The sequence below is a fragment of the Thermobia domestica genome, chromosome 5 (assembly GCF_964235325.1).
Source record: "Thermobia domestica chromosome 5, izTheDome1.hap1.1, whole genome shotgun sequence".
In the NCBI taxonomy this organism is placed as follows: domain Eukaryota; kingdom Metazoa; phylum Arthropoda; class Insecta; order Zygentoma; family Lepismatidae; genus Thermobia; species Thermobia domestica.
The window spans coordinates 255,768,866-255,792,684 of NC_137458.1; positions in this window are offsets into that span (position 1 = coordinate 255,768,866).

The window sequence follows — 23,819 nt, forward strand, 5'->3', positions numbered from 1 at the left end:
ACACAAGCTCAGAGCAGCTACGCTGTGAACTTACCAAAAAATTTCTTAGAGAAAGTCGTAAGAGCAGCTACGCTGCGAACATTTAAATTCCTATGGAAACTCGCTAGAGCAACTACAAGAAACTATGTTTTCAAAAATCGCAAACTTGTCAATGTAAAATACTCATCAAACTTTTAAATACTTCAAAGTATTAGTAAAAAAAAAATATATAAAACACTCATCAAATACCAATTTTAAACGCTTTTCCAAAAAAAAAAAAGTAAACGATAGAAAGCATAAAGGAGTTTCACCTTGTAAAATGTCAATAATACCTTTTATTTAGGAAAGTTTTAATATTAAATAAGAATCAAGAAATGAAATTCGTATATATATTTATTTCGGTAATATTATATATATACAAGCAAAATAATAATAATAATAATAATAATATATACAATCAACATAATAATATACAAGCAAATAATATACAAGGAAAATAATAATATATATACAATCAAAATAATATACAAGGAAAATAATAATATATACAATCAAAATAATATACAAGCAAAATAATAATAATATTACATAAAAGTTAGACAATATATACAGAATCACCGAAAATTAATATTTCTTATTCTTTGACAGTAGAATATCTACTAATTCATTCAAATATCTTGGGTTTCTTATTAATTTGAAATATTCTTCTTCAAATATGATTGTATTTACACACATTCTATGTGAGTTTCGAAATATGTTATAAAGTTCACATTTTCTTTAATACAAATTAACCATGTCTCTGTTTCTAAAGCTTCAATGTCCATAAAAAGGCAGCGGTGAGACATTTGTTGTGGACAGTCAAAAAAACAACCCTCACATAATAATACATAATTAGGGTTCCAATTTAAAATAGTGTTTTTGATGCACTTTTCATCCACAAACACTTGTGTACACTTACACTTTTCTTCTTCTTCGTTCTTCTTCTTCATTGATAAGTCTAAGGGCTCCGTTTGTGGTGTTGGTGGTGGTGGTGGTGCTGGTGAAGGTGAAGGTGAAGGTGTAACACTTGCATGTGGTGTGTCGGGTTTACACTCGTCCAGTTCGTCAAATAAGCGCAAAATTTCTTCTTCCTCTTCTTCAGTAAATAAATCAGGTGATGGTGTTCTTTCTTCTTCTTCTTCATCCTCCTCCTCTTCTTCAATAAATAAATCAGGTGATGGTGTTCTTTCTTCTTCCTCTTCTTCAGTAAATAAATCAGGTGATGGTGTTCTTTCTTCTTCTTCTTTACTATCTAGTATCCATTTTAAAGATGTTGGTTGAATGTTTTTTACTCCTAATAATGACGAGGATGCTGGAAGTGTTGGTAAAGATGTCCTCACTCCAACAGGAGATGATGGGATTAATACTGGATCTTCTCTTAAGTCAATAATTTCTTCCTCTATAATAATTTCTGAGGATACTGGTGAAGCTGGAGAAAAATACTGAGTTTCCTCGTCAATAAATATATCTGGTAAATCTCTCGCAGTTTTAAACTTTTTCCTTGGAGATTCTACAAAGTCAAATGTAGAATCCCAATCTACTTCGTTGCAAAGTTGAATTTCTCGTTGTACTATACTGCCAGACGAATCCATGATGATACTATGCTAGTCTTCTCATCATACCCAGTATATAAGGAAAACTTTACCGATAACATCATATCACGTGGTACTTTAAACATTTTTTCAAACAGTCCTACCACGCCAATTAAAATATTTTCACATATACTTTTCCAATTCTCTATGGAATTTTTATAAATATAGAAATAGCAAACATGTTCTCATATAATCTTTTAAAATATCAACATTTGGTATTTTCACTTTGGTAAAATCATTCCACACATTTTACAACGGTATTCATAAGACGTACTATTTAATCATCTGTCATCTATGTGTAGATTTAGATACATCACGTGTAAATAAATAAATAGTTTACATGCTTTTAAAATAAAATCTGTTATTTACAACTTCTATTATTATTCATGTCCCTACATACACCAGCATGTTGTCCACGTAAAATAACGGATGCCACAAACTATCTTTGTATTTGCATTCATTCATTCATTATTATTACAATAATATAACAATCTTCTATTGCAATCGTATTTAACACCCCTTCATGTTTCAACATGATCATCATTCAATAGGTGAATGTTCTTTTGCATTCGCGTTCAATAACCTCATATGTTTTACCATTCGTAATGTAAAACTTTCTTTGTATTCATTATTAACAAACTATCATAAAACTTGTTTTTTATTAGTCTGTCTCCAACCTGTGATGTTTATCTTCCGCGTGCCCAAACTTTCTTTTATGTTTTCACCGACATCGCCAAAGTTATTTCTATTAGTTTGTCCACAATTTCTGATGTTTTACATGTGCAATCTTTCTTTTATGTTTTCACCGACAATGTCTTTTGTTCATCTACCACGATACCAAAGTTATTTCTATTGGTCTGTCTGTCCCCAATTTGTGATGTATATTTCCCACGTCCGCAATCTTCCTTTTGTTCACCTACCGCGGCGCCAAAGTTATTTCTATCAGTCTGGCGGTATTCTGTAATGTTTACCAAACGTGTCAACGGTCTTCCTTTGTATTAAAATTCCAGTTTTAGCAAGCACACATCATCACTCTTACCCAACCAGGTTTCCAAAAGCGCGGGAAAAGTTCAGTTCATGTCTTAAGTTCATCAGCAACAGACGTACGGAAACCACGCTCTGTATATACACCGTCATAGTGTATCATACCGTACACAAAGTTTTGCCACGTTCACAACATAGTTGCTTTTAGGAGTATGCTCTGGCATACGAACCAACAAATTTAAAAAAAAAAAAAAGTCACGCATGAATAAATATTTCCCTCCCATCATACAGTATTCAGCTCCAATGCTAAGGGTCCCGGGTTCGATCCCAGTGCGTATCACACATTATAAGTGTTCTGAGGTTCTTATTTTTAACAAATAAAATAATCATCATCTCCTTTAGCCTAACAGGTGGGACTCAAATATTTCATTTTCTTTTTATTCTATCACATATTGTTCAACATGTTATACATGTGAACGAATAAAATATTCTCTCTCTCTCACATATTGTTCGTGTAATCTTTTATTCTCTCTCTCTCACATATTGTTCGTGTAATCTTTTATTCTCTCTCACATATTGTTCGTGTAATCTTTTATTCTCTCTCTCTCACATATTGTTCAACATGTTATACATGTGAACGAATAAAATATTCTCTCTCTCTCACATTTTGTTCAACATGTTATACATGTGAACGAATAAAATATTCTCTCAAAATGACGTATCAACAGATTTAATTCAAATTTCCATTATTTTTAAAAATAGCCAGTATAAAGTCTCTAAAAAGAGGACACGACCTTTTACATGTCAGCACAACTAAAAACAAAAATATAACAACTTTCCAATACACGTAACCAGGTCAACAAACCCTAATGACCTAACACTACCGGCTGCCAACACAGCCCAGGAAAGAACATGACTTTCTATATTATTTATAAAACATAACGGTACTAGGGGAAAAAGAGCGGCGGTCCTACTAAGGACGTCTCGATTGTTGCCGCTTTCGAATCGCTTATACCACTTGTAAACAGTCTTAAATGCCACCGCTTCATCGCCATCACATGACGATGACGACATTGACATTGATGACGACATGATTCGGAAAGTGGAACTACTAGTGATGGACGACAGAGGAATAACCTTAAACACTATTGCTAATGAGTTGAAGATTTCCCATGGCTCAGTATTGACTACCTTGCATGATCACCTGCACCTGTCCAAAGTGTCCACACGGTGGGTTCCCAGGTTACTCACTCCTTTTCAAAAACATCAACGCGCAAATTGTGCATTCGAAGTGTTGGCTCTCTGTATATCCAATGAGAATGACTCGTATCGTGACAATGAATGAATGTTGGGTATATCGCTTTGACCAGAAGACTAAAGTCATGAGTAAACAGTGGAAATATAGCAGCTTCCCACCCCTAAAAAGGCCCGTGTGCAGCCTTCTGCTAAAAAAGATCATCCTTTCAGTTCTGGGATTGCAAGGGCGTTATTCTTACGGATTATCTAACTTATGGGCATAGTGTAACTAGAATGTATCACAGAGGTCTGGTGGAAAAACTTCGCGATGCCCAAAGGAAAAAGCGCCGTGGGATTCTCACCAAAGGTTGACAATGCTCCTGCCCACAAAGCCCTGGAAACCATGGATCTTGTCCAACGCCTAGGGTACCAATTACTTCCCCACTCTCCATATTCACTTGACCTCGAGCCGTCAGATTTCTTCTTCTTTCAAAAACTGAAACAGTCTCTGAAAGGACGGCATTTTTCTTCAAATGCGAGGGTCATTGCTGCAGTGGAGCACTGTTTTTCCAGCCAATGTGACACTTTCTATAAAGGAGGTTTGGAAGCAGAAAGACCGTTTGCAGAAATGTGTGACTTTACTTTGAAAGTCTCAGACTAAACATTTGACTGCATTTGGCCCTTCTCCCTCCACCCCTTCGTACTGTGAACAAAACTTATTGATGGCCCCTCGTAAAACCCTTACTCTCTTAGGACAATCAGCTTACTACAAACATGTATTACGTCAGATGAGAAACTTCTAGTGTTAACAAACAGTGCTTACGTAATGTTAAATTGAGCTGATGGAATAGGAAGGTGGACCGCAGGAGTCGTTTGGTGTTCCGTTGGGTGTGTAGGAGAAGTATGGGCTCATGCAAGTTGCTATGAAGCTTCCGATATGATCCTCCTAAGAAATCAAGGCAACCATTAATCTTGTTTTTGACAGAAAAATTCCATCTAGCAAAATGAAGTGCATCAAAGAAAAAAGAGAAAAGTCAATTTTAGGAATGTTTTGAAATTTTCCATTTACGACTGGATAATTGTATTGCCAATCCTGAATTAAGTCCCTAAATCTAGAGAATGAACATTTCATGAATTGTAATACACAATTCGACATGGTCAAACATAAGATAATATTAGCATGCGTTTAACATGAGAAACATCACATTTATAGGTTTTCTCGAGATTCTTCCGTTTCCTCCCACATTACCATTCCACGGGTTTTTAAATAATCATGTATTTTATTTAGTTTAAATGACATAATCATGAGACGTTAGAGACTTCTTTTCATTTTTACACAAGTAAATTTCTAGTACAAACAAATAGATTCAAAATTCACATACAAATAAAACGCAATAACAGAATAAATATTAGAAGCTATTGTTTTATAGCCTCGGGAGCTTCAGCCTGCAGTTCGTGTAAATAGTTTCATATTAAACAACTTACAGATGCACGCAATTTTTCAATAAACAGTGTGACATTTGCTAATTCAAAGCACATCAAGGTCTTATATGTATAACTAAGCCGAAATTCTGCCTGACCGGATGTATTATGTCTGTCTTTATGTATGTGTCATTAAAACATCCTCCTGTTTTTTTTTTATTATTATTATTATTTTTATAAACTCCCATTGGCTTTGTGATTCTTCAGTTCCTCGAGGGCTCAGAAACCTTTTTTAATGTTGCTGATGTTACTCGTTTTGACAAACAAAATCCAAATCCAAGGTCATCATTCTCTAAGATCTAGCTACATGTTCAAATAATAATATTTAAAAGAAATATATATATATATATATATATATATATATATATATATATATATATATATATATATATATATATATATATATATAAGAATAATTGTTCTTTACACTGCAACTTTTCACAAGTCTTCCAGATTGTCTTTGAACACTAAAAAAAGCGTGGTAGCAATTACACGTCTTTTTGAGGAAACACAATATATATCTAAATGTTTGAAGTACTATTTTCTTTTTTTAAAAAAATCGTTCAAATCATGTTACATACAGAAAGAATTTAATTGGAAAGGTGGAAGCGGTAAAAAGGTTTTTTTTTTTTTTTTTTTTTTTTAATGTTGAGAAACACCTCATGAAATTGGTAGACGTTAAAACGTTAAGAAATAAATAAAGAAGAATATTGTTTGTCAGCATCGTGCTATGCGTAGGAGAAGGTTCACATGAAGAAGAGTCACGGTCATCTGACTACATTTGCCTGATCTATGTAAATCATGGTGAATATCTAGTTGTTCAAAGAAACAGTGCATTCTCTAAAGTTCAATTGGCATTACTCAACCAGGCGATTTTACCCAATTTTGACAGACTTCTTACATTTTCAGGTTAGGTTAGAGCTTAGGTTAGGTTACGTTACTAATGTACGAACCAAAAATTCCCATCATCTATTTCTACCCAATTTGCAATATTTTATTCTGCTGCCTTCCGCTTCAGTAAATATTTACACACACACACAATATACTTTCACTACTATTCAAAATTCATTTCAATATGCTGTGCACTGGCAGAAATTACTTATATTCACACACTCATACCTTCACAAAAAATGTTTCACATCGTATTTTACCGGTAAATTTCCTATTTTTTAGAACCCGAGTGAACCCGATCAATTTGCCAATCCATTTAGTAATCCATATAAACAACCCCTACCTATAATTTTGTTTCTTTAGAAAGATAGATATAACCTCTTATTCCTTTCCAGTAATGTAGTCACTGAGTACAATGTTACTATATTGGTTTATATTTACATTTAAAACTACTATTATTTGCTGGATAATCAATAAAATTACTATATCATTGTGTGTAATCTAAGTCATTTTAACATCTTTGTAACAGACATGCCTCGTTCAACAACAAAACAATCATGTCCTGTCAGTCTGTTATTCAGATGTTGCTTGTATTACTTAAGTATGGAAGTCATACTTATAGATTTCTTGTATACGTGGTATCTATAATCATAGTTCTCTACCTATACTTCTATTTCAGCTTCCAGTTTGTCATGCACTGTTCTTGAACCACAAGGTAAGGTTCCAGCTCTTAATCTGCCTTAAGTCTACTTACTTTATTTTTTTAAATAAACATTTTATTTAAGGCGTTTGATTAATAGAAATCTCATTTATTGTTTACTTTGTTCCTGTGTTCTATATCCTTAAATCTAGCTATATGTTATCTGAGTTTGTCAATTTCTATTTTGGAGCAATTAATACGTAAAACGTTATGTATAGTTAATCGCATAAATGAACACACATTAAACATGATTGATTTAGAACCTAATATATTATAGAAGTGCCATCTGCACAACAATTAAATCATAGACGTCTTCATGGTTCGGCGTTCTAATTAGATATATCTTAATTATTAGAATAAACAAGTACATAGATACTGTACCATTTTCTTAGCAACCGCAATCAATATCGGTTCGTTGTCGTAGCGACAAGTAAATAACAAGGGTGAACACAAATACACTGAGAAAAATCAGTTATCCGGGCAGCGGTATATTGTATAAATATACGGATTCCATATGTTTACTACGGAAATCTCTACGGAGCATAGATATGCTAAATACATATTGCCGTTTTCTCGCTTAGATGTTACGTCATGCAGCTGCAAGATGTCTGACATCTAACAGTCTTCCGTATATTACACACATATACGTATGTTACATTCGCCATCTATATGTTATATACGTCCATCTGTATGTGAGATCCTTACTGCCTATACACAGTCATACGGGAAGTACGTATAAATGGAACACTTATACGAACAGTATTATAAAACATACATTTTCAATTATGTTTGCTGCAGGATATTATATGTTGACCCCACTAGTCGTACTTTATGTCCAAAAAACACATGATTTACGCATGTACCCTGCGTTTTTAAGTATGTCACATACGATTTATTTTCTCTGTGTATTTAAAATAAACAACAAACAAATCAATATTAGTTAAAACATTTTAGACTAAATTTCTTTTCTTTTTCTCTCTTTCCTGGCTTATAGTCGAGTCAAAATACGGTTTACCTGGGCAAAATTGCAACCTTTAGTTTTACACACGTATTTTGTTTAGGTACTTCACCTGATGAAAATATCCAAAATCCGACAAAATCGAACCACGGGAACACCCCCAAAAAACGGTTTCAAAATGGCGGACTATGGATTTTCGAAAAAATCGTAGACCTTTACGTTGGCGGCTCTAGTAGCCCTCCTAATTGACACAGATACATGAATGATACCTCGTTGGAACGCTCATAGAACACAAATTCCTACGAAGTGACTTTTCTACCCATCATGCCCAACCCGTAGAAGAAGAAGAAAAGAAGAAATTCGATTTTTTATTTTTTTTAAATGTTGATATTTTTGGACACTGGCAACACTGTACGTCCTCATACGTCGGCAGAAAAAATCCCACGCGTAGACTAGACATTGGTAACAATAATAAAAAATAAAGTACGTAGGTTCAACAGTAATGGAGATAAAAATTCGGAACCGCGGACCAAGGAGGGTCACTCTGTATATTTTTACTGTGGTCTAACTTCTGTTTCTTAGATCTAGCATCCTCCCTAACTGTCACAAAGACATGAAGAATACCGTGTTTTAAAACTTATGGAACCCCCCTGACAACGACGTATCGTCTGTGCCCCCTGTGCCCAACCTGTAGAAAAAGAAGAAGAAGAAACCTTGAAAAAATTGAAAAAATCTACACTTTTACCTTTCTTGGGCTCTGGCAACCCTGATAGTCGTTCTACACATGAAAAAATCTTGTTTCTTTCTTTAAATCAAAGGTCGCTTTAATATACGTACTATACATAAAACAAAAATATTCTTGAGCAAAAGAATGGGAATAACGAAAGACTTTGGGAGGCAAATTACCAGGGTTGATATGTTTAAAACAAAATGTTTAAAACAAGTGTTTAAAACATGTTTAAAACGAGGGCTGTTGTTTTATTCAGTTTGTTTTAAACGTTTTAAACAAATTGTCTTAAACGTGTTTTTTTTCGATGCTGGTTGGACATGTTTAAAACAACTAAAATATCAGAGTGAAGAAGCTAATTTAGTTTTCTAACAAACAACCCATCCTCCGCAGGATTTGTGCATGGAGTAAATTACAAGCAGAGTTATATTCTTATTATAACAGCAATTACTAAACGAAATTCTGCACATCAATGTGCGTATAACTAAACCAACAGAAATTCAAGTGAAGTATTTGAACATTTCTTAATTCCCAAGAATAATGGAGGTTAAACACACTTTTTACACTATTCCAAGATCCAAATTCACAAATTCAAAACTTTGGTATTTTTTGATCACTATAATTTCCAATAATGAACAGTTCTCACATCATAAGTTAGAAGAAATACTCTGGGAAATTCAATACAACTCATAGAAAAGAGCAGTGACTAGCCTACAAGGAGCAAATGACATTTTAACTGAACAGTTTTCAAGATACATCTCTATCTGCAACGTGGATACCTAATAATGATTAGTGTCTATGACATAACAATTAACTCTAACCACCCGCCAGGGATTTTAATAAAACGGTAGACTCTCATGTTCGGGGCTCTGGTGACCCCCCTAATTATCACAGAGTCATGAGTTATGCACCATTGGAAAGCTTATAGACCACAAGTTCCAACGAGGTAACATTCGTGAAATTCCCGCCGTATTCGTAGAAAAAGAAGACATAAAAAATCATTAAAAATATGAAAATATTGACTTTGCGAGGCCCTGGCAACCCTTGCACTCTCCCTACGCTGACAAAATGATGCTAATGTGTAGGCCACATACTTGTGACAATAATATAAGAAATGGTAGCCATTGCTGCCATTGCGTAATGAATTCGTTTTATGTAGGAAATATTTAAAGAAAATATACGCAGAAAAACATTCATTGAATTAGACATTCTCTCCCCTCCCCCACTAAAGTACCACGTCCATATAAAAATAATTTTTGCTGCACACATCATGTATACGAACAAGAATTATGCTTCTAGACCACTTCAGTGAAATATATCTTGTGTTATATGGGACCGTCCCGAAAATAAATGTAAATTAACCAAATTTGACCCTCTCTTCCTCTATAAACAACAAGTACACATACAGGTTAATATCATGTAGGGGACTACTTCATTGCTTCACATACCAATTTTTATGGATATACCACAAAGGGGGAAGAAATACCCGCCGAAACCTGATGAAAAAAAATGATGAAAAATTAAAAAAACTTCATCCTCCCTCTCTCGACCGTACATACGTACCCCCTATATACATAAAATGCAACTGACGGAAAGCTTCATCCCTCAAAAATACTTTGGTACCAAATCATCTTTCTAGCTTAATTAAGGACTGAGCTATTGATTGTTGTAAAAATAAATGTAATTTACGTCAAAAAACTCCACAAATTGGCTAACTTTGCCCCCTTCCTGCTACCCCATATAAGCAAGAAGTACAAATTCACGATATTACCATGTAGTGGCCTACTTCATTGCTTCACGTAACAATTTTTATGAATCTATCTCCCAAGAGGGGGAATGGTCCCCAGAAAACTGTTGAAAAAACAAAAACAAGAAGAAAACACGATATTTACCCTCCTCCCACATACATAAAATGCACATCAGCAAAGCTGCATCTTTCAGGAATGAATTGGTAACAAAACCATCTTCCAGCCTTAATTTGAGGTTTAAAACTGAGGCATTGAGGTTTAAAGTCCTGATAGAACGTAACACAAAGAAACTAAACTACATATTCTGTGAACGAAGATCGGGAAATTCCCGATTTCTTTCTCCGGAATTGAACATTTGGGCGGATCGAGATTAGGGAAGTTCCCGAAATTTGATCTAGCGGTTGAATATAGATGGCAAGCAATATCTAAGAGTGTACAAATGTAATATATATGCCAATTTAGATTATTGTTTTAAACAAAATAAACATTTTAAACATGTTTTTTTTGTTTAAAACAAAGTACTTTGTTTTAAACGTTAAAAACGTTTTAAACAAAAAAACATGTTTTAAACATAAAAAACGATCTTTTTGTTTTTTTTTTAAAAAAAAATCATGTTTTTTTTTCAACGCTGCAAATTACACATCTACATCGTCATTGCCTATGTAACGGGATAGACGTACCTCCCGTAAAACATACCCCCCGGTAAAAAAGTACTAGGATAGATATACCCCCCGGTAAAACAGTCCTGGGACAAACGTACCCCCGGTAAAAAAATCCTAGGACAAATGTACCTCCCCGGTTAAATAGTCCCACAGATAAACATACTCCCCGGTAAAACTGTCCTAGGACAGATATACCCCCCGGTAAATCTATCCTAGGATAGATATACCCCCCGGTAAAACTATCCTAGGACAGATATACCTCCCCGATAAAACATCGCCAAAAGAGACAACAATCATAATATGTTCATTTCTCGATGAATCTTATTTACAAAAGGAAAAGTTGTTCACTCACAATAGGTGGTAAATCTATCCTAGGATATTCTTACCCCCCTGTCGGTTTTCCTTAAACTCAAAGAAAATGAAGACAAAAGATATAATATTAATACCATATTGAAGTGTACATCTACATCAGTGAACATATACCGGGGGGTAAATCTATCCTAGGATATTCTTACCCCCCTGTCGGTTTTCCTTAAACTCAAAGAAAAAGAAGACAAAATATATAATATTAATACCATATTGAAGTGTACATCTACATCAGTGAACATATACCGGGGGGTAAATCTATCCTAGGATATTCTTACCCCCCTGTCGGTTTTCCTTAAACTCAAAGAAAATGAAGACAAAATATATAATATTAATACCATATTGAAGTGTACATCTACATTAGTGAACATATACCGGGGGGTAAATCTATCCTAGGATATTCTTACCCCCCTGTCGGTTTTCCTTAAACTCAAAGAAAATGAAGACAAAAGATATAATATTAATACCATATTGAAGTGTACATCTACATCAGTGAACATATACCGGGGGGTAAATCTATCCTAGGATAGATATACCCCCTGTCGGTTTTCCTTAAACTCAAAGAAAAAGAAGACAAAATATATAATATTAATACCATATTGAAGTGTACATCTACATCAGTGAACATATACCGGGGGGTAAATCTATCCTAGGATATTCTTACCCCCCTGTCGGATTTCCTTAAACTCAAAGAAAATGAAGACAAAAGATATAATATTAATACCATATTGAAGTGTACATCTACATCAGTGAACATATACCGGGGGGTAAATCTATCCTAGGATAGATATACCCCCTGTCGGTTTTCCTTAAACTCAAAGAAAAAGAAGACAAAATATATAATATTAATACCATATTGAAGTGTACATCTACATCAGTGAACATATACCGGGGGGTAAATCTATCCTAGGATATTCTTACCCCCCTGTCGGTTTTCCTTAAACTCAAAGAAAAAGAAGACAAAATATATAATACTAATACAATATTGATGTGTACATCTACATCAGTGAACATATACCGGGGGGTAAATCTATCCTAGGATAGATATACCCCCCTGTCGGTTTTCCTTAAACTCAAAGAAAATGAAGACAAAATATATAATATTAATACCATATTGAAGTGTACATCTACATCAGTGAACATATACCGGGGGGTAAATCTATCCTAGGATATTCTTACCCCCTGTCGGTTTTCCTTAAACTCAAAGAAAATGAAGACAAAATATATAATATTAATACCATATTGAAGTGTACATCTACATCAGTGAACATATACCGGGGGGTAAATCTATCCTAGGATAGATATACCCCCTGTCGGTTTTCCTTAAACTCAAAGAAAATGAAGACAAAATATATAATATTAATACCATATTGAAGTGTACATCTACATCAGTGAACATATACCGGGGGGTAAATCTATCCTAGGATATTCTTACCCCCCTGTCGGTTTTCCTTAAACTGAAAGAAAATGAAGACAAAAGATATAATATTAATTACATATTGAAGTGTACATCTACATAAGTGAACATATACCGGGGGGTAAATCTATCCTGGGATATTCTTACCCCCCTGTCGGTTTTCCTTAAACTCAAAGAAAATGAAGACAAAAGATATAATATTAATACCATATTGAAGTGTACATCTACATCAGTGAACATATACCGGGGGTAAATCTATCCTAGGATATTCTTACCCCCCTGTCGGTTTTTCTTAAACTCAAAGAAAATGAAGACAAAGATATAATATTAATACCATATTGAAGTGTACATCTACATCAGTGAACATATACCGGGGGTAAATCTATCCTAGGATATTCTTACCCCCCTGTCGGTTTTTCTTAAACTCAAAGAAAATGAAGACAAAGATATAATATTAATACCATATTGAAGTGTACATCTACATCAGTGAACATATACCGGGGGGTAAATCTATCCTAATATATTCTTACCCCCCTGTCGGTTTTCCTTAAACTCAAAGAAAATGAAGACAAAAGATATGATATTAATACCATATTGAAGTGTACATCTACATCAATGAACATATACCGAGGGTAAATTTATCCTAAGATATTCAACCGCCCTGTCGGTTTTCCTTGAACTCAAAGGAAAGAATCAAATCGCATTTTTTATTTCAGTATCACGTGGTGTTGTTTGATTTCTTGGTCGTTTGTATTTCCTATACACTGGAAAATTTGAGATGCAACTAGGTGTTTTGTCGTGATTTTGGTTTCTTTATTTCAGGTGCATAGTGAAGTGGACGTCATTCCAGCAGGGTCATACGTACACTGTCCAGCTAGAGTAATGTATCCGATTGTTTGGACAGTTCCTTCAACAGTTCTCTCGCCGTATGAACAAGTCTAATAAATGATCTTATGTTTTCTCTCACGCTAGTGAACTCCCATAGTTACTGCTTATGAGATGTGTTGTCGTTGCTTGTCAGTTGATTGCCTCCTTCGTGTTGCAGGTTGCATTCGTCGTGTTGCAGGTTTTCTGAAAGCAAATGCTTTGCTCACAGGTTATTAACTTTTAGCAATTCTGCTTGACTGTGCTTATCTTGTACTAATTATACTAAGCGGATACTGTAATATTTTAATGAAACCTTAATTTATCTGTCTTCTAAGCTTGGGCTGCTATCTTGTCTTCTTCTTAATGTAACGTTTGTAATGACGAGCAGTGCATATTACAATTATAATACATTTAAATGTTCTTCTGTGTAGTGTAGCTACGTGATACTTATTCAGTTCTTGTAAACTTATCTCTATGAATGATGATTTTCAATGTCCTGAATCAGAGGTGGACTTGTCCGCCGGGCAACCGGACAAATGCTCTTTTCGTTTTCCACTTTATGGTACCCATTCCCCACGAAAAATGATTAATAATGAAAACCAAATGAATAAATTTTCCTGATATATTTAAACTATTTTTCTGTACTAAAACAAAATAATTCGCGTATCTCGTGTATCTGTTGATAATAACTTTTCAAGGCGCGAGAAAAAATGAAATGAAATCTTTGAGTTTTACCTCCCATGGTTATGCCGCGCGAGAAAGATTAACTGATCTGAAGTTACAAATGTATTAGAAGCTTTAGTGCGTTCTTAATCGAGCATCAAAACGAAATAGCACTTTTCTTTCAAGTATCTTTATTTCAAACATGCAAAGTATGTAAAATACCGTTCCTCACACGGGAAGAATACGTTTACAGAAACATATTTGGAAGGTATTATGTAAAACCTTTCTCCCAGTATTTGAATCAAGATGAAATGTAAAAAAAAAAAAAAAAAAAAAAAAATATTAATTGACCCATATGATACAAATGTAACAACCGGTGTAGCGGATATTCCTTGAAAAAAATTGTTCTGTCTTTCTCGCTTAGGATACCGGTACACATTTCAGTCAAAAAGAGCCAATAAAATCCCAGGTCGACCCAAGTACTTTGGTCAAAACTTTATTTTAAACGGTTAAATCACTTCCTCGCTTTAGCCATTTCGTATGTATAAAATCAGAATATATTAGAAATTGTCCAGTTTTCCCCTTTCGAAACATAATTACCGAATACTTCGAATGAGTTAACCAATATTTAGAAAATAGTTTTTAAGCAAATCCATATATTTGTTATTCTGTGAATAAATACAGGGAAATTTTAATATTATAAATACTGCTCACTTTCCTCCACTTACGAGCCGAAGTATCAAAAATGCCAAAATACATATTACATTTTTTTAGCTAACTTTTTAGTTGCCAAATTTCGCACTTACACTTTACGGAAATCCTTACATTTTAAATTTTTTCTCGATACATAATGGGAACGTTACCATAGAAAGACCAAGGTGTAATCTGACACATGGAAGACCAAGAGGGTCAATTTTTTGCCCGAGGTTGTAAAACCCATTTTAACCATTACTAATATAATTTTAAGTTGTTTAATGACCTACTAATAAGTATGAGTTTTAAAATTATATTAAATCTTCTGAAGTTTTATTTTAATACGAAATATTTCAAATATATATCTTAGTACAGGCTACAGACATTTGTTTAGCAGATATGAAGTGCCATTAAATACATTATCATTTGTGGACAAATTACAATACTAAATCTGCCAGTGTTATGTTTGATCAATATCTGAAAGTAAATTTTATTAGCTTAATCATGAATTCAATGAACATACAAGATTACAAAGATATTACTGGAGTAATACCGTAGTTCTCTAATCTATTCTATGTTGCTTACAAATGTATTGACCAATCACCTGCGCTACATTTTTTTTCGTAAATTACCATGATAGTATACATTCTAGTACAACTAAATTTAAGTTGGGACTAACAGAAGAAAACACAAAAAATAATCAAACATGTTCAAAAATTGATTTGTTCAGAGCAAAGAGAAATAGGAAGCGCGGGCAAATTTGACCCACCTTGGTCCTCCTAGAGTTAATATGATAGGAATTGTACACCTTTTCCCCTTAGGAGTGGAATTTCGAAAACGCTGCACACGTATTCCATTTTTTTTTTTTTTTTTTTTTGTTTTTTGATAAGAGTTCAAACGAATTACACACCTCCAGCTTAAGTAAATCCTTATATTTGTTATTTTCTTAGCGGATAGAGGGTAACTTGAATATCCATGAAGATACTCTCTTTCACTACTTAGGAACGTAACTTTCTGAAACACGTAATATGTTATTTTTACTGAGTTTAAATGCAAACATTCACATGTCCAACTTTAATGAATGCTATTACTTGATATTTTTTGAATTCATAGTGGGTAATTTTAATATTCAAAAAAAAATATTCCCTTTCTTTCCATAGGCTCGAAATTTCCATAAATGCTTAAACACGTATGCCACAGTTTTTAGATAGTTCAAATACCAAATTTAATACTTCCAAATTAAACGAATTCTCACATTTGGTATTTTCTGATTAAATAATGAGAAACTTTAATATTCAAGAAATTGCCCCTTCTTCTCTTAGGAGCGAAACTTTTTAAAACGCTGAAACACGGATTTCATTATTTTCAGTTAAGAGATTAAATGCGAACTTTTTCACCCACAATTTTCACGAATCCTTACGTTTGATATTTTCTGAATAAATAGTGGCTAATTTTAATATTCAAGAAAATATCTGCTTTATAATTTTAGGTGCGACACCTTCAAAAATGTTGAAACCATAATTTTAGGTAAGAGAGTAAATGCCTAATTTCACATCTCCAACTTAAATGAATCCTTACATTATTTATTTATTTATACATATTTATGGGCATTACTCTCATCTACGGCCTTAAGCCCGTCAAGTATGAGAGAGGACGCCTCTAGGCGAGCACAATATCCGGGGGAAAGGAAGAGAGGATTGAGGAAGGAAGGAAGGAGCCAGGGACCTGTATGTTAGGTATTATCCAGCTATTTGCCTTGTGTAAATGAGGAAAAAACAGGAAAAACGTCCATCATGATGTCTGGGCCGACAAAGCTGTTATAAACCAACCCTATGAGCATCAAACCCGTGACCGTTCACACCAAAGGCGAGAGAGTTAGTAACTACGCTACGCGGGACCACACGAATCCTTACAGCTTACATTATCTGAATAAAGAGTGGTAAATTCTACTGTACTTATAGTAATTTTGCCTGGACGATAATGGGTCATTCAGTTGTCCTCTTTTATATCTACGTACGGATGGAAGAGTTCTTATGCTATAGTTACTACTAGTAAAATCAAAAGTAGTTGCCGACATAATATGAGATGTATATAGCAGCAAATATCTATGAATGGCGCAATACACCCCCCGTCTGACCAACTGGTATGGCTCCCTTACAATACATGTGCTATCTTCCTTTCCATGGAGATGGTCCAACTCTGTCTACAATAAAGTTAAACCACTTCAACCGTTTAGAAATGAAAACTAATCTCAAGTGTGCTCAGTGCCGGATTTAGGGTTCATGGGGCCCTAAGCTATTGAAAGTAATGAGGCCCTTTATACAGATATATCTAGTCTTTCTTTTTCAGCGATAAATATCGCCATTTTGGAGAGTTTGGATATATGCTATATGGTTATTTATGAACCTAATATATATCTAAATACATTATAAATTTCTGAAACAAAATCCATCATTTTGACTTTCCCTTTACATAACATTATTAATAAGACACTATGTGAAGAATGAGTCAAGAGGATGACGGCTGATTTGAATCTTATTCGGGGCTCTTTTATTTTGTTTACCAAGTCCTTACTACCCTGGTATAGTGCTTCACCTCCCAACCTTTTTATATCAACATTTCATACCAATCCCAGCGCTCCTTTCTCTCTTCGTGCTATATCTACGAAAATAAAATCACAGAATAAGGCAAGAATGGGTACGATATGGAGAGAAAATACGTCATTAATAATTATACCACAAAAATATCACGAGAACGCGGTTTATTAATTAGAACAATTAGGTTGAGCAAATGAAGAAAGAAATTTTCTTCGAAAAACAAAAATCTTTGCTCTTAAGACTTTTATTTCCGAAAAATAAACAAAGAAAGCAAATAATTCAATGCACGTGTATTGATATCCTAGGGGGGCTCAGCCCCCCATAAAAAGCGCCGATTTCTCTGTAAATTTGGGGGGGGCATTCAGATGTAGAAGATACATATATGAAGATTTTAAGACAAATTCGAGATATAAAAAGTATTTTGCCGCTTAGGGTTGTCCAAAAGACAATTGGTCCAAAGGACATTTCATCCAAAGACATTTCGTCCAAAAGACAATTGGTCCAAAGAACATTTCGTCCAAAAGACAATTGGTCCAAAGGACATTTCATCTAGAGACATTTAGTCCGAAAGACAATGGTCGAAAGGACATTTCGTCCAAAGGACAATTGGTACAAAGGACATTTCGTACAAAAGACAATTGGTCCAAAGGACATTTCGTCGAAAAGACAATTGGTCCAAAGGACATTTCGTCTAAAAGACAATTGGACCAAAGGACATTTTATCCACAGAACAATTGGTCCAAAGGACATTTCGTCCAGAGGCATTTGGTCCAAATGACATTTCGTCCAAGAGTCAATTAGTCCAAAGAACATTAGTCCCAGGATACATACACAATAAATATATATATGTATCCTCCTCGCCAAAAGTGACTTTACATTGCCGTGACAGGTACGCGACAGGGCAGTACTCCAAGGAAGGGGTGGTTGCATAAGAAATTGTGATTAATTTTGAAGAGTTTTTATTTTGAGTAGGGAAATAACGTAGGTATAGGGTGTAAAAGCATATATTTGAAGCATCAGCGCACTGTCATCTGTGAAGATTCGTATTCTCAGTTTTTCAATTTATTGCCTTATATGTTAAGTTAATTACTGCTAACAACTGCTACTAGCACTTTTGACTCTTCAGGAATTTTCCACGACATGTTTGCAGGACACTTTTCTAAGTCCTAAATGTGTGCGTGAATTATTTCGTTCGCTTCACTGACCTTATTTGAGAACTGAAACTGACTACACTGAACATGAATATGTTTCGCTGTCGTAGAGCAACGGCCGTAAAAAATGCAAATAATGTTCTTAGTATTAAATAAAACACAGAAGTATTTATTCCTTATATAGCACAATGTAATACAGTAACTAAGCAACATGATAACCACTAAGGCCCGCAGAATTTTTTCCAACTGAGGGGGAAAGACACTGATATAGAGTTTATTGATTTATTGCCCTATATGTATTAAAAGTCATAACATTTATCATTGATAGCGTATATCGTCTTACTTTTTAAAATCGGCACTGTAGCCTAGTCAGAACATTTATCTTCAGACATGATGTAAAGAGAAGAAAAGAGATATGAAAACTGGCGTAACTAATTTTACTGCACCTGGATCATCGATTTACTCATACCCGCCCCCTGCCCAAGGCAATTCAGCTCCTGTTTTACATATATATATATATATATATATATATATATATATATATATATATATATATATATATATATATATATATATATGGTTCCATGTCAGAAGGGACAGACAAAAGGGCGAGGACACTAAGGCGCGATTGTAAACGGCGGCGGTCAAAATGGCCCGTAACAAAAGTTCAAGAGTCAAAACTGCCCCGTGTCAAAAAGCCCCGCGGCCAAAGGTCTCCAAGACAAAAGAACAAATTGAACAAATTGAAGTGAAAAAACAAGATTGAACATATTTATATGTAATTTATATTCATATATTTAATAGTATATATAGTTTTATATTGTTATATTTTATAGTTTATTATTGTCTATATATATATATATATATATATGTACTGCTGTATTTATAATCAGTTGTATGTAGTATAGTCTGTTATTTATTTCTAATAGGCATCGGAGGTAGATTAAGAGAAAATGTTTTAAGGCAATTGTCAAGAATAAACAACAGGTGTGTCTGGAAAAGATAAACACAGGTGGGAGGGTAATTAAGTCAGGGCAGGTGGCCGAAAGATGACGCCCCGGGAAGTCCGACCCAGGTGGCTTCCCACGCACACAAGGACTTTCACTTTTAGTATAAATAACTGCGCTCTAAGATATCTCTTTCAGTTAGTGTCTGATGAAGACAACGTTACGTTGTTGAAACTGTTACACTGGAATTTAGTTTTTAATAAACAAGTGTATATACTCTGGTCAGAAGTGTTTATTATTTCCTTAGTGAGTTCCAGAGTCGTGATGGATAGAGTTGTGAGCTACAAAATTGAATTTTTGTACAGAAAAGTTAGTTAGCAAGAAATTATAATTTTCCAATAAGCTTTCGGGAACCGGAACATGTACTAAAATTTCAAGTTGGGAAGGAAAAATTTACATAGTGTTTCTCATTTTCTCTCTCTCTCTCTCGTCTCCCCCTCTCTCTCACACTCTGTGCATGGGTGTGTGAGTGTGTTTGTGCGTGTGTGTAAAGTGCAGGAATAACACACCGAGTTCGTAGAGTACAAATATAACGCTCTATTATTTAAAATTTAAGTTTATTAAAAGTGATCAATATTTAACGATTCATAAAAAAAATTACCTATTTATTCGAACAACGTTGTTTAACAGTAAAATTAAATGGTAATAAATATTTACAATTGGGCTGGTACACCTTACTATGCTATTAATATTAAATGTTTTGTCTTAATTTTCTTTGAGCCTAACAAAAACAGACTGAAGGGATATGAATATATTAGGCTAGATTTACCCCCTGGTATATGTTCACTGTGTAGATGTAGACTTCACTATGGAATTAATATTATATGATTTGTCTTCATTTTCTTTGAGTTTAAGAAAAACCGACAGGGGGTAAGAATATCCTAGGATAGATTTACCCCCAGGTATATGTTCACTGATGTAGATGTACACTTCAATATGGTATTAATATTATATCTTTTGTCTTCATTTTCTTTGAGTTTAAGGAAAACCGACAGGGGGGTAAGAATATCCTAGGATAGATTTACCCCCGGTATACGTTCACTGATGTAGATGTACACTTCAATATGGTATTAATATTATATCTTTTGTCTTCATTTTCTTTGAGTTTAAGGAAAACCGACAGGGGGGTATATCTATCCTAGGATAAATTTACCCCCCGGTATATATTCACTGATGTAGATGTACACTTCAATATGGTATTAATATTATATCTTTTGTCTTCATTTTCTTTGAATTTAAAGAAAACCGACAGGGGGGTAAGAATATCCTAGGATAGATTTACCCCCCGGTATATGTTCACTGATGTAGATGTACACTTCAATATGGTATTAATATTATACCTTTTGTCTTCATTTTCTTTGAGTTTAAGGAAAACCGACTGGGGGGTAAGAATATCCTAGGACAGATTTACCCCCCGGTATATGTTCACTGATGTAGATGTACACTTCAATATGGTATTAATATTATATCTTTTGTCTTCATTTTCTTTGAATTTAAAGAAAACCGACAGGGGGGTAAGAATATCCTAGGATAGATTTACCCCCCGGTATATGTTCACTGATGTAGATGTACACTTCAATATGGTATTAATATTATATCTTTTGTCTTCATTTTCTTTGAGTTAAGGAAAACCGACAGGGGGGTATATCTATCCTAGGATAGATTTACCCCCCGGTATATGTTCACTGATGTAGATGTACACTTCAATATGTAATTAATATTATATCTTTTGTCTTCATTTTCTTTGAGTTTAAGGAAAACCGACAGGGGGGTATATCTATCCTAGGATAGATTTACCCCCCGGTATATGTTCACTGATGTAGATGTACACTTCAATATGGTATTAATATTATATCTTTTGTCTTCATTTTCTTTGAATTTAAAGAAAACCGACAGGGGGGTAAGAATATCCTAGGATAGATTTACCCCCCGGTATATGTTCACTGATGTAGATGTACACTTCAATATGGTATTAATATTATACCTTTTGTCTTCATTTTCTTTGAGTTTAAGGAAAACCGACAGGGGGGTAAGAATATCCTAGGATAGATTTACCCCCCGGTATATGTTCACTGATGTAGATGTACACTTCAATATGGTATTAATATTATATCTTTTGTCTTCATTTTCTTTGAGTTAAGGAAAACCGACAGGGGGGTAAGAATATCCTAGGATAGATTTACCCCCCGGTATATGTTCACTGATGTAGATGTACACTTCAATATGGTATTAATATTATATCTTTTGTCTTCATTTTCTTTGAGTTTAAGGAAAACCGACAGGGGGGTAAGAATATCGTAGGATAGATTTACCCCCGGTATATGTTCACTGATGTAGATGTACACTTCAATATGGTATTAATATTATATCTTTTGTCTTCATTTTCTTTGAGTTTAAGGAAAACCGACAGGGGGGTAAGAATATCCTAGGATAGATTTACCCCCCGGTATATGTTCACTAATGTAGATGTACACTTCAATATGGTATTAATATTATATATTTTGTCTTCATTTTCTTTGAGTTTAAGGAAAACCGACAGGGGGGTAAGAATATCCTAGGATAGATTTACCCCCCGGTATATGTTCACTGATGTAGATGTACACTTCAATATGGTATTAATATTATATCTTTTGTCTTCATTTTCTTTGAGTTAAGGAAAACCGACAGGGGGTATATCTATCCTAGGATAGATTTACCCCCCGGTATATGTTCACTGATGTAGATGTACACTTCAATATGGTATTAATATTATACCTTTTGTCTTCATTTTCTTTGAGTTTAAGGAAAACTGACTGGGAGGTAAGAATATCCTAGGACAGATTTACCCCCCGGTATATGTTCACTGATGTAGATGTACACTTCAATATGGTATTAATATTATATCTTTTGTCTTCATTTTCTTTGAATTTAAAGAAAACCGACAGGGGGGTAAGAATATCCTAGGATAGATTTACCCCCCGGTATATGTTCACTGATGTAGATGTACACTTCAATATGGTATTAATATTATATCTTTTGTCTTCATTTTCTTTGAGTTTAAGGAAAACCGACAGTGGGGTATATCTAACCTAGGATAGATTTACCCCCCGGTATATGTTCACTGATGTAGATGTACACTTCAATATGGTATTAATATTATATCTTTTGTCTTCATTTTCTTTGAATTTAAAGAAAACCGACAGGGGGGTAAGAATATCCTAGGATAGATTTACCCCCCGGTATATGTTCACTGATGTAGATGTACACTTCAATATGGTATTAATATTATACCTTTTGTCTTCATTTTCTTTGAGTTTAAGGAAAACCGACAGGGGGGTAAGAATATCCTAGGATAGATTTACCCCCGGTATATGTTCACTGATGTAGATGTACACTTCAATATGGTATTAATATTATATCTTTTGTCTTCATTTTCCTTGAATTTAAAGAAAACCGACAGGGGGGTAAGAATATCCTAGGATAGATTTACCCCCCGGTATATGTTCACTGATGTAGATGTACACTTCAATATGGTACTAATATTATACCTTTTGTCTTCATTTTCTTTGAGTTTAAGGAAAACCGACGGGGGGGGTAAGAATATCCTAGGATAGATTTACCCCCCGGTATATGTTCACTGATGTAGATGTACACTTCAATATGGTATTAATATTATATATTTTGTCTTCATTTTTTTTGAGTTTAAGAAAAACCGACAGGGGGGGTAAGAATATCCTAGGATAAATTTACCCCCGGTATATGTTCACTGATGTAGATGTACACTTCAATATGGTATTAATATTATATCTTTTGTCTTCATTTTCTTTGAATTTAAAGAAAACCGACAGGGGGGTAAGAATATCCTAGGATAGATTTACCCCCCGGTATATGTTCACTGATGTAGATGTACACTTCAATATGGTATTAATATTATATCTTTTGTCTTCATTTTCTTTGAATTTAAAGAAAACCGACAGGGGGGTAAGAATATCCTAGGATAGATTTACCCCCCGGTATATGTTCACTGATGTAGATGTACACTTCAATATGGTATTAATATTATACCTTTTGTCTTCATTTT